Consider the following 14,482-nt stretch of genomic DNA (forward strand, 5'->3'; position numbering starts at 1 on the left):
GCAAAATAAATAGTTACTGAGTTTAGCATTTGCAGTTCATTTCAATAGTCATACTTTGGAAAGTCCCTTCCACCCCAAAGGCAAAATTATCCTGTTTGCACAACAGGTGACTAGAGCTGATGTCATACAAAGAAAAGGGTGTTAGCCCACCACAATGTTTTATGAGAATTTACTGTACTTACCTGCCCTCCCTTGCTCCCTCCTTCCCTCTCTCCTCACTTCATTCCTGTATTCCACTGATGAGTGTTCAGGAGCCCCTACTAACTAGCAAGTTCTAAAGATACAGAAATAAAATACATAGGCCTCTAGTTAGGAGGCAAGCCAGACATAAAAGATTTTACCATACAACCTGAGAGGTGCATAGTAAATGTACACAAAATGTTGAGGGAACTGAGAAGTGATTACCCTATGGAGGGGTGGGCAAAGGTTTTATCTTAGAGGATGAATGAAGAAGGAGAAGAAACACTCACGGGCAGAGAGCCCAGCGGATGCAAAAGCATGAAGGCCAGAGAGCAGTTCAGAGGAGTGGACTACAGGTGAGAGGACAGGTTGGGAGTGTAGCAGAAAATGCAGGTGGGCATTCATGTGCCACAAGGAGTCAGACTGCATTTTGTAGGCAGTGGGCTCCTCCATGAGGTGTGTGAACAGGATCTTGAAGGATGAAAAAAGAGTTCATTAAGAAGGATATATTCCTGCCCTGGCTGGTGTGGCTCAGTGGATTGAGTGCCATCCTGTGAACCAAAGGGTCACTGGTTTGATTCCCAGTCAGGGCACACCCCTGGGTTGTGGGCCAGGTCCCCAGTAGCGGGTGTGTGAGAGGCAACCCCACATTGATGTTTCCCTCTCTTTCTCCCTCCCTTCCCCTCTCTCTAAAAATAAATAAATAAAATCTTGTTTTTTAAAGGATATATTCCCCTTGAGGACAGCAACAGTGTCTTATCCTCCCAACACAGTAACTGGCCTATTCTAGAGCATTACAAAATGTTTATTGAATGAATGAACTAAAACAACTGTCCGCATCAGAACTTCTCAAAGTTTAGTGCACATCGGAATCACCTGGAAAACTTGTCACAAGATTTTTGGGCTCCATGCCACAGTTTCGGAGTCAGCAGATCTGAGAATGGGCCTACATTACTGCATCTCTAACAAGCTTCTGGAAGCCGCTGATACTGCCGGTCCAACCACACTTTGAGTAGTGTGGTTTCCACAGTGTGTCTCCTCTTTCGCGCATGCACAGAAGTCAGAAAATGCTCAGAAGTAAGTATTTTGAGGGGACCAGAGGTCAGGAGATTAATAACATCTCACATTTATATATTGCTTTAGAGTTTCCAAATTATTTTGTTTTATTTCATCCTTGCAATTCTGTGATGCTATTACTCCATTTTACAAATGAAGAGGCCAGGGTCCAGAGAATCAACATTAATTTCTCAAGGAACCACAGGAGGTACAACTGGAGTTAGACGGTTAATCCAGGTCCTCTGACTCTCACTGTGGACCTCTGTCCTCCACACTCCACACAAGGAATTTTGAGAATTAAATAAATACTAATATAAATATTCCTTCATAGTAGGTGACTTTCAGTATCGCCTTCTTAGCAGTGTTTTTGAGAAGTGAAGACAATTCTGGAATAATAATTCACTTTCAGTAAGACCTAAGTATATGTTCCATGTGAGAATAATGAGAAATCACTATTACTATTACTACATAAATAACAGACCACAGTATTATTTAAACAATCATTATCAACAGCAGGTAAGAGCATGTACTCTGGAGACAGACCTAGGTCCTAATCCCAGCTCTGCCAACTCTCAGCTTATGATCTTGAACACATTACTTAACCACTGTTGCCTCAGTCTGAGTTTTTATGAGAACTGAGTCAATATATGTAAAGTGCTTGCAAGAGTGCTTTGCACACACAGAAAGCTGTGTGCATGTGTATGTGTATGTATGTTATATCATTACTAATGTACATATGAGGTCTGTCTGGGAAAAGTCCAACCATTGTTAATGTAACAAGAACAGTTTGCGGACATCAATCAATGTAACCTGGCAGGCAAGGAGAGTGGACTGGAGTGCGCATGCGTGAACAGTGACGACTTCACTGTACTAGTCAGTGGGGTTGGTAGACACCATTGAGTGAGCGTGTGTACTGTGTGGCCACTGCATTCAAACTGAGCATGCCCTGGCTGATGTAGCTCAGTGGAGTGAGCACTGGCCTGAACTGAAAGGTTGCTGGTTCAATTCCCAATCAGGGCACATGCTTTGGTTTGGGGCCTGGTCCCTGGTTGGAGGCCTGCAAGAGGCAACCAAATAATGTTTCTCAATCACATTGATTTTTCTCTCCCTTTCTTTCTCCCTCCCTTCCTCTCTCTCTGAAAATGAATAAGATCAGAAAAAAAAATGAGCAAGTTGAGCAAGGAATCTGCATCAAATTTTGCATTAAGCTTGAACATTCATCCGTGGGAACTATTTGGAGGATTCAGAAGGCCACAGCTGTGGGCGACTGGTGATTGGCAGCTTCATCACGACAACATGCCCACCCATGCATCACATCTTGTGCAGAGATTTTTGGCAAAACATCAAATCATCCCAGTGATTCAGCCCTACTACATCCCAGATTTGGTGGCTTGCAATTTCTGGCTTGTCCCAAAACTAAAATCACCTTTGAAAGGGAAGAAGAGATTTCAGACCATCGATAAGATTCAGGAAAATATGGTGGGGCAGCTGATGGCAATTGGGAGAATGGTGTGAAGTTCCAAGGTGCCTACATTGAAGGGGACTGAGGTGTCATTGTCCTATGTACAATGTTTCTTGCATCCTGTATCTTCAATAAATGTCTCTATTTTTCATAGTACATGGCTGGATACTCCTGGACAGGCCTTGTATACGTGTTATAGCATTATTACTAATGTACATATGTAGGGTATATATGTTCTATCAGTATTACCAGTGTGTGCTCTGGAGCCTTCTGGCTGGGGCCAAGCAGGATCTGTAGGAGGCCTGAATTCAGACCCAGACTCCTGGGTATGGAGACCCTTTTCTGACTTAGAATCCTCTTTCTCAAAAACAAGATAGAATCCCTCCATTGGAAAGACTAGAGAGGAGGCGTCCTTGAAAAGGAGCTCAGGAATGAATTCCCACAGCATGTCGGTCACAGTCCTTGTCCTGGAGGCAGAAGAAGCCCGAAGGCCTGTGGCGGAAGCAGCCCCGGGACTGCCAGAAGGGGAGCCAGGCTGGGAAGTGACAGGCAGTTCTTGCTGCCTGAGCACAAGCACTTGCTGCCGCCCGTGCCCTCCTGATATGTATGCGTGGCTGGGTCACCCAGGTTTGTGGCTACAGTATCATTTCCAAGAAGGTGCTGAAGCTTAACCCTAGACCGCAGGTAAATGCAGCACAGTGCCCAGTGCTGCCACCACCGACACCCCTCTGGTCCGAGTCAGGTGTGGCGCCAACTCTGGGGGCTGGTCGTCGGCACGTTCTTTTCCAGGGTTATGTCGCTCACTTTGTCAGGGGGCCTTTTTCTAACTGTTGGCGCTTGGCTCAGGAACCCCTTCTGCTGTCGGCGCCTCTCCTGTGCAGGTCTGTAGCTTTCCTAATGGTTGAGTGGGCCGTCCCTTAGGGAGCTCATGGGTCACCTGTCATGGAGTTAGGGACAAAATTCACCAAAATTCCTCAAAAGCCTGACTCCTGTTCAGTAAAGTCTTTTCAGCACATGTGAGAATGATTCAGTAGCAGCATTGCCATGTCAACCCTTAAACCAGGGAGATGAGATTTTCTTCACTAAAGAGTCTAACAATGACAGAGTCCATATTCTCGTGGAATCTGCAGTAGCCATTCCTGACCCAGCACCTGCAGAACACGAGATGCAAAAACACTTTGAAGGTGAGGGATCAGCTCTAGCCCAGCCTCCTTTCGTGAAAATATTTTAGACAATGATTAAAAAAAAGAAGAAATATAAATCTTATGGAACAATAAACTTCACTGTTAATATGTTATTTATAAAAGAAATTCAATTTATACACAGGCTGAATTCATAAAATATCTGAAACTGACTCATATACAACCTAATGCAATATTTAGCTGTTTTAATTTTCATTTTATACAATACTCTATCAGTTGTAACCAAAACGATACTTTAAAATTATGACAATTTTAAAACATAAACTCCATGAAAACTCAACTATATTTTTAAACTGCTAAGGCAAAGGTAGAAGATCTGAGCACTATGAATTCCACAGGACCCTGACTTACTGAGGAAAACATATTCTGATCTAATACCACACAAATTGAAATAAATACAGACTGCTTTTTTGCATAACAAAAATTTTAGCAAAAAATGTTATTCATATTTAACATCCTAATGACCATACTACAGGTGATTGAGATAAAATAGATGCAATACTAAGAATAGAAATTTGGCCCCGGCTGGTGTGGCTCAGTGGATTGAATGCTGGCCTGCAAACCAAAAGGTTCGGTACAATTCCTGGTCAGGGCACATGCCTGGGTTGTGGGCCAGGCCCCCAGCTGGGGGCGTGCGAGAGACAACCTATTGATGTTTTTTTGCACATTGATGTTTCTCTCTGTCTTTCTCCCCTTACTCCCCTCTCTCTAAAAAATAAATACAATCTTTAAAAATAAAGAATAGAAATTTGGTAAAATTATAATCTTATAATATAATAAGATTATCCCAGAAATGTTTTAATTACTTTCTTACTAACATCATGTTTCCTTTGATTTTTTAAATAGCCTATTGATATGTAATATCAATATATATTATAAAATTGATATACCATAAAAACTTATTTTAGGTGTAGAATTCAACATTTTGTAAATTTATGGAGTTGTGCAACCATCACCATGATCTAATTTTAGGACACTTTCATCACCCTGAAAAAACTCTTTTCTATTTATAATCACTCCCCATCCCCACTCTCCGCTCTAGGCAACCGTGAATCTCCTGCTTGTCTCTGTGTATTCACCACAATAAATGCTCTTTGTGACGGGCTTCTTTCCCTGACCACGTTTCTGAGTGCGTCCACACGTCAGTGCTTCCTTCCCCTCAGTGGCCAAACGGCACCCCACTGTACGGATTCGCCACCTCACGTTCATCCAGCCGTCGGCTGACGGACATTTGGTTCTCCCCACTTTTTGGCTATTGTAAACAATGCTGCTATGAACATTCGTGTACAAGTTTGTGTGTGCACGTGTGTCTTCATTTGTTCTGGTTAGATACCTAAGAATGAAATTTCTGGGCTATGTGGTAAGTCTATGAATATTTAAAGAAACTGCCAAACTTTTTTTCAAAATAATTGAACCATTTTACATCCCATCAACAATTTAGGAGGGTACTAATTTCTACACATCCTTGCCAACACTTGGTATTGTTTTTCTTTTTGATTCTAGCCATCCTGGTGAGTCTGAATTGGAATCTTATTGTGCTTTTGATTTGTATTTCTCCTTCAATTTTTAAATCCTTAAATCAATCCACCATTTAAAACTTTTTATTATCTTTTATTGTCACCACACTTCTATTTTAAATTCAACTACTCAGTTTCCTTAAAAAGGTAATAACTAAACAATGGATACATATCCATAGGCTACTTGTAAACAAATGATTCATTCCATCAAAGAAGCCTAGGAAAATTAAGCCATGCTATAACAGGCTAAAGGCATTAAGAAAAATGCATTAAAGTAACAGAAAATAAGGAAGATTCCTTTTATAACCCAGTTTTAAATCACATTACAAGTAAGGAAATAAAAAGTTACAGAATGTGATTGGTTTAAAATCAGGGAAAATTCAGCCAATGCAATCTAATCAACTGTTGCTCCTACGAGGCTTGCCCGTGTCCTTTCTGTGGGCGACACATACGTTTCACGGGCATGCCTTCTGTGGATTACTTGAAGAGCTAACATTTGTGGCGCACTTCTATGCACCACGAACTGAGTGTGTTTGGATGTCTCCGTGTATTTTCTAAGTGCTAACAAGTTCACGTGGAGTAAGCTTTCATTATCCCCAAGGAACAGGTGATGAAACAGAGGTCTGCAGAGAGCAACTTCACCAAAGACACACAGCGGCCAAACCAGCTGACCCACCACTGGCTCTGGGACTGCAGCCCATTGCTAAGCCTCACTGGGAAGCGGCAGTCGGCCACGTGGTTCTCCAGACCTCTCCCCATACGCAGAACTCTTCCTTGTCCTGCTTTCCTTCTCTGACTTTGTTACAGTAACAGCGGAAATGTGTTTCTGTGTTTTGTCCTTTCATCTACACCATTTCCTTTGCCTGATGAAGTTCACTAGCCAGCGCTCTGGCCACACTCGCCACGGCCTGGCCCAACCAGATTTTGGGTAAAATGCAGCCCCTGTTATGCTAGCTGTGACTCAGCAGCTCGGTCCCCATTCAAGAAAGCAAGGGAACTAGAGGCCAATTATAAAAAGAATAACTTCAAATCCCTTCTAATTCATAATAAATAAAATTAAATAAGTAAAATCCGTGGCAACTTTTATGACTAAACTATTAATATGAGAACCTACCCACACTAGTATGTCACATGATGGTTGAGTGTGAAAGAGGGCACTATAAATTGCCAACGGCTACCAATTACAGTCTATAAACAATGCATCACAGCAAAAGGCGCACACAGTTTTCCTCCATGAGCCCACGTCACTCTGTTACTTGCTCTCATAGTAATAATTTACAGTTGCAGCTACAATCACACAGAGATCTGTTTTACATTTTACGATGTCTGTTTTTTTTTTTACAATGAGTATTAAAACCAAAACATTTGACCAAGTCAGTCACAAAAACCAATCAATTATGTACAGAAAATTAAAGAAGTGTTTAGACTAGGTTTTCCACTGTGTTGTGTGTCAACTTTCTGTCTTACGGGCAGTGAGGTCATCCAGTGCTACTCATGAGGTCACTTCCTAATCCTTCTGACAACAATGATGGCAGTTACCTGGAATGCAGGCTGCAGTCAGAGAGCCCGTATGTAGCAATTAATACAGGGAAACCCACAGAGCTCGTCATCACTCCTTTATGAGTCACAGACTCTCTCTATTTTCTCATAAATCATTTAGACTTTCTGTACTTTTGATTCAGTAATTGTAAATTACTACAGTAGTAAACATGCTACGTAGCATAGAAATTCGTTTCGACAAAAGATGCCGACCTCGTGACCTAGAAAGAGTTCTCCTAAAACTGTAACAAAATACCTAGTGGGCTCTAACTAAGTACTCTCAGCTCTGAGCCAAAAAAGTAAAGGAAAGCCTCTAGAAGACACAAAGTTCTGCACCAAAGTACATACACTTAACTCAAAGAAAGGCTGCTTTCTCTTATTTCAGAGACCATTTGCAAAGGCTTAGTTGTGCATTTTACAGCCCACAACCGCTCAGCAAATACTTACTGTAGGCTAGAGAAGCAGGCCTCAGGCAGGCTGCTAGAGGCGACACACAAGCCACAAAAACAGGAGAGGTGCAGACAGTGCAGAGGGCGGACAGGCCAAATATTCAAGTAACTCAATTAGGAGAGAAAAGAAAAAGAAAAAGAAATGACACAGAATAAGCATACGTAAAATGACAGGGTCCAAGGACGAGAAAAACTCATCCAGTTGGGCTACGGGGAGGCTTCATGGAAGAGGTGGTACTTGAGCTAGAGCTTAAAGATGGCTCTGGATTCCACACAGAACGTGGGGCACAAACACGCGCAGAGGCAGAGAAGCACAAAGTGTGGTTAGGGATCAGCAAGTAGTCATTTGTCAGCTCGGCAGTGCTGGGTGAAAAGAGGGTTAAAGCTGTACGGATGTGGGCTGCAATGTGCCCTAAGTTGTCCTAGGAAAATCTACCCAAGAGCTACCTAGAGACAGGAAATGAAGACCAGAGGGCCCATGGGGACTGGAAGAGAAAGTTAGAAAGGAAGGCTCCTACCCTCCCATTTCTCACGGGCCTCTCGGTCTCTTGTCCTTCTGCATGGTTCTTTCTGCACGTGGCCCTTCTCCTCCCTGCAGACCAGTCCACCTGTGTGCAGTAAACTCCAGAGTGCACATGGCACTGGTTACATAGCGAATAAACAACTTTTTAAGACTTTTTAGTTCAAGTACCTTGTTGGTTAGGAGTAGGTCAGCTAACATAAAAGCTTGTTTTTCTCTCACAATCAAGAAATTCGGGCATGGTGGGCGGTGGTGTTAGGACCCACGCTCCTACCTCATTGCCCCACCGAGCACGGTTTCTGCTCCGCACTCTTCTCTTGCTCCAGGGTGCCATCCAAACTCCAGCTGTAACGTCCCCCTTTTAGTCAGCAGAGTGGAAGAAGAGAAGAAGAGCACGTTCTCCTTCTAAGAGAACTTTCCGGAAGTGCACATACCTGCTCATTTAGGGTGACTGTAAATGCCATCTGAACTGGAACCCTGGTGAGAATGAAAGAGAATGCTATTAATAATTGTACCAGAATAACAGGTATAAACGAAGATTCCCCCAGCACCTACTTGGAATAATTTACTTATGTATGTAAACATATATTTCATTGGCCAGAACTTGGTCATATGGCCACACTTCTCTGTTAGGGAGGCTGCACATACTGTCTTTATTCTGGGAAGCTACGTGCTCAGCTAAAACCTGGCAAAGAGAAGTATGTACGTCTAGTTAGTATCTCTGCCACAAGTCCCCTTGGACACCCAGCAAATCTCCCATTTTGAGTTCGCAAGTTGTTAGATCCTGCGGACTGGCTTCCTGTTGGTGAGGCCGCCACCCTGGCCAGTCAGCTGTGAACAGGAAGAAGGTGCAGGGGCAGGACCTTGGGATTGCAGGGGTCCCCTTCCGGGGCCCATGAACAGGAGCACAGTCTGAGAAAGGGGCCAGGGCAGAGCAGGCAAAGTGACTGACTGGTCAAATCCAATAGGCTACTGAGAGCCACAGAGGGCGTTACACACCGGAGTGGAAAATTACAACAAAGGTAGCCGGCAGGCCGTGGAAATCACCAGAAGTTTTTTAGCAAGGAAATGGTGTGAATGGTGGGCCTCTAGTTAAATAAGGTTATCCTGGCTGTGCGTGTGGGCTGATTTGGAGTAAGGTGAGGTGAAAAGCTAAGAGTCCTCTTCAACCCCGACACTAGGCCAGGTGACCTTGAATTTGACGTTGCGTAGAACTTTAAGAGTGGGGCAGTACTCTTAATGCTAGGTGGGCAATTATAGCAACAAGAAGGGGTGGCTGACAGTATAATGGCAAGAGAGGAGTAAGAAAATCTATTAACAGTAGAATTACAAGTTCAAAATCCTTGACCATTTGGGCCATGGAGCTGAGTTCAGTCCTTCAACAGAAAACGTGGGGCGGCGCCAGGATAAGAGCACGAAAGGCATGTGCAGAAGTCTGTGGCCATCCCTTCTGCTTACACAGAAATGCAATAAACAACTGGTCCTGCCCAGTATCGCCCTCTAAATGTAAAGAAATTCAAGAATGGAAACTTAAGAGGGCTCTTTGGTAATTTTGAAAAACGAATGGGAAAACTACACAACAATGGTTGAAAGTGAACTACACAAAGAAGCTTCCAGAAATTAGAGCCCCTGCATGGGGATTTTTTCAGCATCCCTCACAGATTATTTTTGACTTAGCCAAGCATGGAGTCTGTTTTAAAGCTCCCAATTTAAAAACCATGGAAGCTTTATAAAGTCCTCCACCTGCGCATCTTTTTAAGAACATAATTCTTTATTCTCTAAAGGATATAAAAACTTTGTTAAGCTGTCACTATCAATAGGGTAAAAAAATAATAATGGTTGACAAAGAAGAAACAAATTGCACCTTCGAAGAAGTTTGTTGAAGCTCTTGTTAAAAGCTATGACCTCCGGTGTTGACTAAATTTAACCCATTCTGACCCTCACAGTGGCCTTTAACCTTTTCTTTCTTCTGCTTCCTGTGGCTGCTGGAGACAACTGGCTCAGTCCTTGGAAAAGCCTTCTCTGTTGCACACAAAGGCTCAGCCTTCCTGCTGCCCCGTCAGGAGGCCCGGAATCGACCGAGGGGTCAGCACCTGTGCAGAGGAGCAGGTGACAGTGGACTGTCGGCCTCCTTCCAGAGCAAGTTGTAAGTGTCTGCCCTTCAACCACCAGGCTGCCATTTCAGGCATTCAAGCTACTGAAGTTCAGGTTCTCTTTGTGAACGCAGACTTTAAACAAATTAATCCATTGCTGTTCAACTGACTGTAAAATTAGTAGATTTACTGTTGCAAAAAAAAGAAGAAAGAAGAAAAACTGAGAGCTTTCACTTCCACTTTGGTAAGGTCACGGATGCATCCTCGGCTGCCAGCAAAACAGCTTTCACAATCTGTGCGGCAACTTCAGGGGAGGGGGGGGGCAGGGAACAACGGCTGACATGTACAGTGGAAAGTCTGCCCCACACAGTAAGCATGTAAAACTCCACATTTGAGGACCCTTCCCAAATGGAACGATTCACCTATAATTCCATTTCCCTCGAAGATGGAAAACACTGAAAGAACAAATTTGTTTTGTCACTAACATTATATTTGCCTTCCTTAAATATCCTTGTGACTAAAAGATCTGATGTGGATGTTTAAAAACATTCTTGGGTTTTATTTAAAATATAAAATGCTGATTAATAATTTGGTTCTGTTTTACTTTGATTTACACAGTAGTAAACATTGTATTTTTGTATATTTCCTACACTAGCTCTTTATATTTCTGCATGATGTTCCATGATGGTAAAGGAAATTATTTTCATTAAGTATTTCAAAATGACCAAAATTATCTGAATCCCAAAACAACTCCATACCTTTAAAATGAAAACACACGGCTTTGTTGTTTTTCCAAAGGAGACTTTTGAACCTATTTTCTGTTTCATTCAAGTTGTACGAGAATTTTCACAGAAATTAAATGGGTCTTCCATATATAATCACTCTTTTGTTTAGCAGACAGGAGAGCTTTGAAATAAATTCTTTAGAATATATCATTCATTTTAGACAAATTTATTTTGCTCACTCACAACTACCATCATGCTCTAATTAATTGGTGTCATCAGTTTTTTTACAAGAGAAATGGTTAATCAGGAGTCTAAGGTTATGGGAAATCTTACACATGAAACAAATGTATTCTGAATCTAAAAATAATTTGAGAGTACACGAAGGGTTTGAATACAGATGTAGTCACCACCTGTTCTCTAGCTCTTCCAGGGAAGCGGCATGATAGGCACCGGGGGTTCTAGGTTACTTAAAGGAAAAGATCCCCCAAGTCCCTGTAAACACTGAATGAGCTACTGATGGAAGCCAAATCACCTTGCCTAGAGTTTCTTCTTCTTTCTTCTGTCTTCCTCCTTCTCCCCCTTCCTCTCCTTCTCCTCCTCCTTCCTCTTCAGTGTAGAAATGTGTACCTGTTTGCGATGGATTCAGCATACTTCTGCCTGAGAACAAATGGTAGAGATCTGCTAAGGCGCTTCCAGCTCTCAGATATGCGAACAGACACATGGTATTGGGCTGAGGCTATATTCAGGATGTTTTAATGAGTTATTCCCCCCACCCCTTGCTTCTATGTCCCTTTGACACATTTGTAAACAATGCTCAGGGGAGCATGGATCACTCAGTTATTAAACTGGTACTTATGTGATGAGAAAGTTGCTGCCACTGAAGACAACTGCCCTCGGCTAGGCCCAGCTGGCCCTGCAGATGAGGAAACAAGCTCAGACTTTAAATGGCTCCGTGAGACCAAAACCCGAGTGGGGGCGTCCTCATCAAGTCCACTCTTTTTCCTCATCGACTCCCAAGTCTGGCACTGTAGGCACTGAATATTTCTGAAATAGTGAAGTGGTAAACCCACAAACAAGTCATGTGTCTGTGACCCAAAGTCCAAGGTTAATATTTGCATGTTGGCCATTTCCAAGTTAAACAGGAAGAATTAGAGATTCATTTTACACAATCAAAAGCCTTCCCTAATGCAGAGATAGAAGTTAGTTTAGTGGTGATTAGATCTCACAAACAATAGACTTCAATTCCCCTGTTTTAGCACAACTGCCCTGATCAGAGCTTGCAATCTAATGGAGGAGGCGAGTCATATAAACTAATTACATCATTCACAACTGTTTAAGAATATTCGGAATATTTGAACCTGCACACACTTCGCCACAGCTATTTAGCTTCAAAATAAACACAGGGTTTTGACTAGTATAAGATTAGCTTCTTCAAATAATTGTTGCAGTTATTGTGGCAACAGGGAGACAGCCTGGTATTTTAATAACTTTTATTCATAGGAACAATAACAATTGGGAAAGCTCTGTACACTTCTGAGAGGCCCCTTCTGTGCCCATATGGAATCAGACAGTTTACAGAGGATTTGTTACCTAGTAATATTACTTGTCCAGAAGTTCACCTTAGCAAGTAGAGGCCATAAATACAGGAAGGGGTCCTAGAGGAGCGAGTTGTCTGGTTTATTATCTTTATTCAAGGGACTTCAAAGTAAGGCTCTCAGTGACTCTGTAAAGCTGCCAGGTCTTATTTCAGTTATAGGTCAAAGCGGAGTTGAAGAAATTAAAAAAATAAATAAATAAACAGCTTCTCTCTCTGAGGACATGTCTGTAACACCCACTCTTTTCTGCTCACCTCCTTCTTGTTGAGACATCTGACTCGACTCTGGACACTCACGCCTTCAGAGGGGCCACAAACGGGATGCTGGAAGGTAGCTCAGGCACCAATGATTCCTCGGTGTGGATGTATTCAAATAATAATCCTATCAAATTTCAAATTCCTAGTTTGGGTATTAAACTCTTCAAGCAATGTTATACATTTTACTTACTATCTTCACAGATTTCTGGCCCCACCGCGTCACTCACCAGCATAAGGAACATTCAGCATGAGGAGCACCGACTCTAACACCAGGCTGCTTGTTTTTTATTCTTGATTCCGCCATCAGTTGTGTGACCTTGTGCCAATGACTTCTTTATCTTCAGTTCTCTTCTCTGTTAAGTGGGGTCACAAGGTTGTCCTGAGGATGAAATGACTTGATAGAAGTAAAGCCCTCAGAGCAGAGCCTCATGCACACACAGGTAAGTGGGGAAAGTGGGGCCACTTACACTGTTGAGCATCTACCATTTCTCAAGGTATGTGCTAGTCACTCTGTCGCTGTATTGCCACTAAACGAATGTCTATCTTGGTATTAAGGAATAATTTTGGTAGAATAAAATGAACCTCTAATTCTCTTGTTTAACTCAGAAATGGCCAACAGGCAAATACAGAGTCCGGCACAAATGATGCCCCTTTTTTATTATAAAATTTTTTATTACAAAATCTTAAGTACGTAATTCTATAACATAACAATATCACGCTCAACCACACCATACGACATTTTAGGTGAAATGTTCAAATTAAAGCTATAAATTATTACACCAATATTATTACCTTACCAACCACACTCAAGCAGATGTTACTTCTGACAGAACCTGTATTAACCTTGGACTTTGGGTCACAGACATATGACTTGTTTGTGGGTTTACCACTTCACTATTTCAAAAATATTCAGTGCCTAATGTGCCAGACTTGGGACTTTACGAGGAAACAGAGTGGACTTGATGAGGACGCCTCCACCTGGTTTTTGCTCTCACAGAGCTCTTTAAGGCTGAACTACTTTCCTCATCTGTAATAAAAGAATACCTGGTTCAAGAAATTATTTAATTGAGACTAAATAAAGCAATGTGTTCTGCTGGAGTAAAAGTATGCAATAAATGTAACTTCCTCTTGTATGATAAATGCAAGTATTCTCTAATTAGGTGGCTCCAAGTTATGACTGTACACTCGCATTCTGCCATGGAGGAAATTCCTATTGAAGAGGTGAGAGGCGCAGGGGTTGACACCAACAGTCCAACAGAAGGCCCATCAATCATCAACCTCGGATACCGGGAAAGGGCCCCCCAAAACAGGCAGGTGAGACACCAGAGCACGGGGTTGCACCCGAGGTTGAGAACTACTGAGTGTTCCCCTTCGTAAAATGGCTGGCTTGTCGGAAGCTCTCCCAGTCACACTGTGGAGCGCACAGTCCCGGCTCCATCTGTCCTGTCTCCAGTGACCCCGCTCTCGGATCCCGCTGGCCCGCCGCGCGTCACTGCGAACCAAAGGAAGCCTTTTACTTCCCGAGTTTATTTGCTCGCCTACAAAACGAGGGCAGTGCTCCCTGACTCGAAATAATTAAAGACATTTATTAAATATTTTTATTAAATACAAAATACGTTTGCCAAAGTGTAGCCACAGCGAGCTTAATGTAATGTAACTACAGAAGGAAAGCTCTCATTGCCACTTAAACTCAGTGTACGAGTCTTCATCCAACCTCTGGAGACACAGGAGACAGGTGATTGACCAGCAAGCTCCCAGCAGAAACCTCGCCCTCAGAATTATTTTTGTCGGAGGGATTTATTAGGAGAGCCAGAGAAACGCTCCTCCCCAGGTCACTTTCCTTTAAAATACCCGGGCCGAAGCCCCGCCCACTACGGAAAGCGAAGG

At 42.7% G+C, this 14,482-nt stretch overlaps 1 long non-coding RNA gene across 2 annotated transcripts; it reads right to left on the minus strand.

The window, feature by feature from the left end:
* Window positions 1–1,020: 1,020 nt before the first annotated feature.
* On the minus strand, window positions 1,021–12,991 carry LOC123478757 (uncharacterized). Of its 2 annotated transcripts, XR_011651013.1 has the most exons (5): window positions 12,823–12,991; window positions 12,593–12,719; window positions 11,276–11,400; window positions 8,360–8,402; window positions 1,021–3,849 (listed from the first exon to the last, which is right to left on the minus strand). It is a non-coding gene; the product is annotated as an uncharacterized lncRNA (long non-coding RNA). The 2 variants fall into 2 exon arrangements; XR_006654061.2 differs by lacking the exon at window positions 1,021–3,849 and having other exon boundaries at window positions 8,131–8,402.
* Between the last annotated feature and the right edge of the window lie 1,491 nt (window positions 12,992–14,482).

The sequence above is a fragment of the Desmodus rotundus genome, chromosome 3 (assembly GCF_022682495.2).
Source record: "Desmodus rotundus isolate HL8 chromosome 3, HLdesRot8A.1, whole genome shotgun sequence".
NCBI classification, from domain to species: domain Eukaryota; kingdom Metazoa; phylum Chordata; class Mammalia; order Chiroptera; family Phyllostomidae; genus Desmodus; species Desmodus rotundus.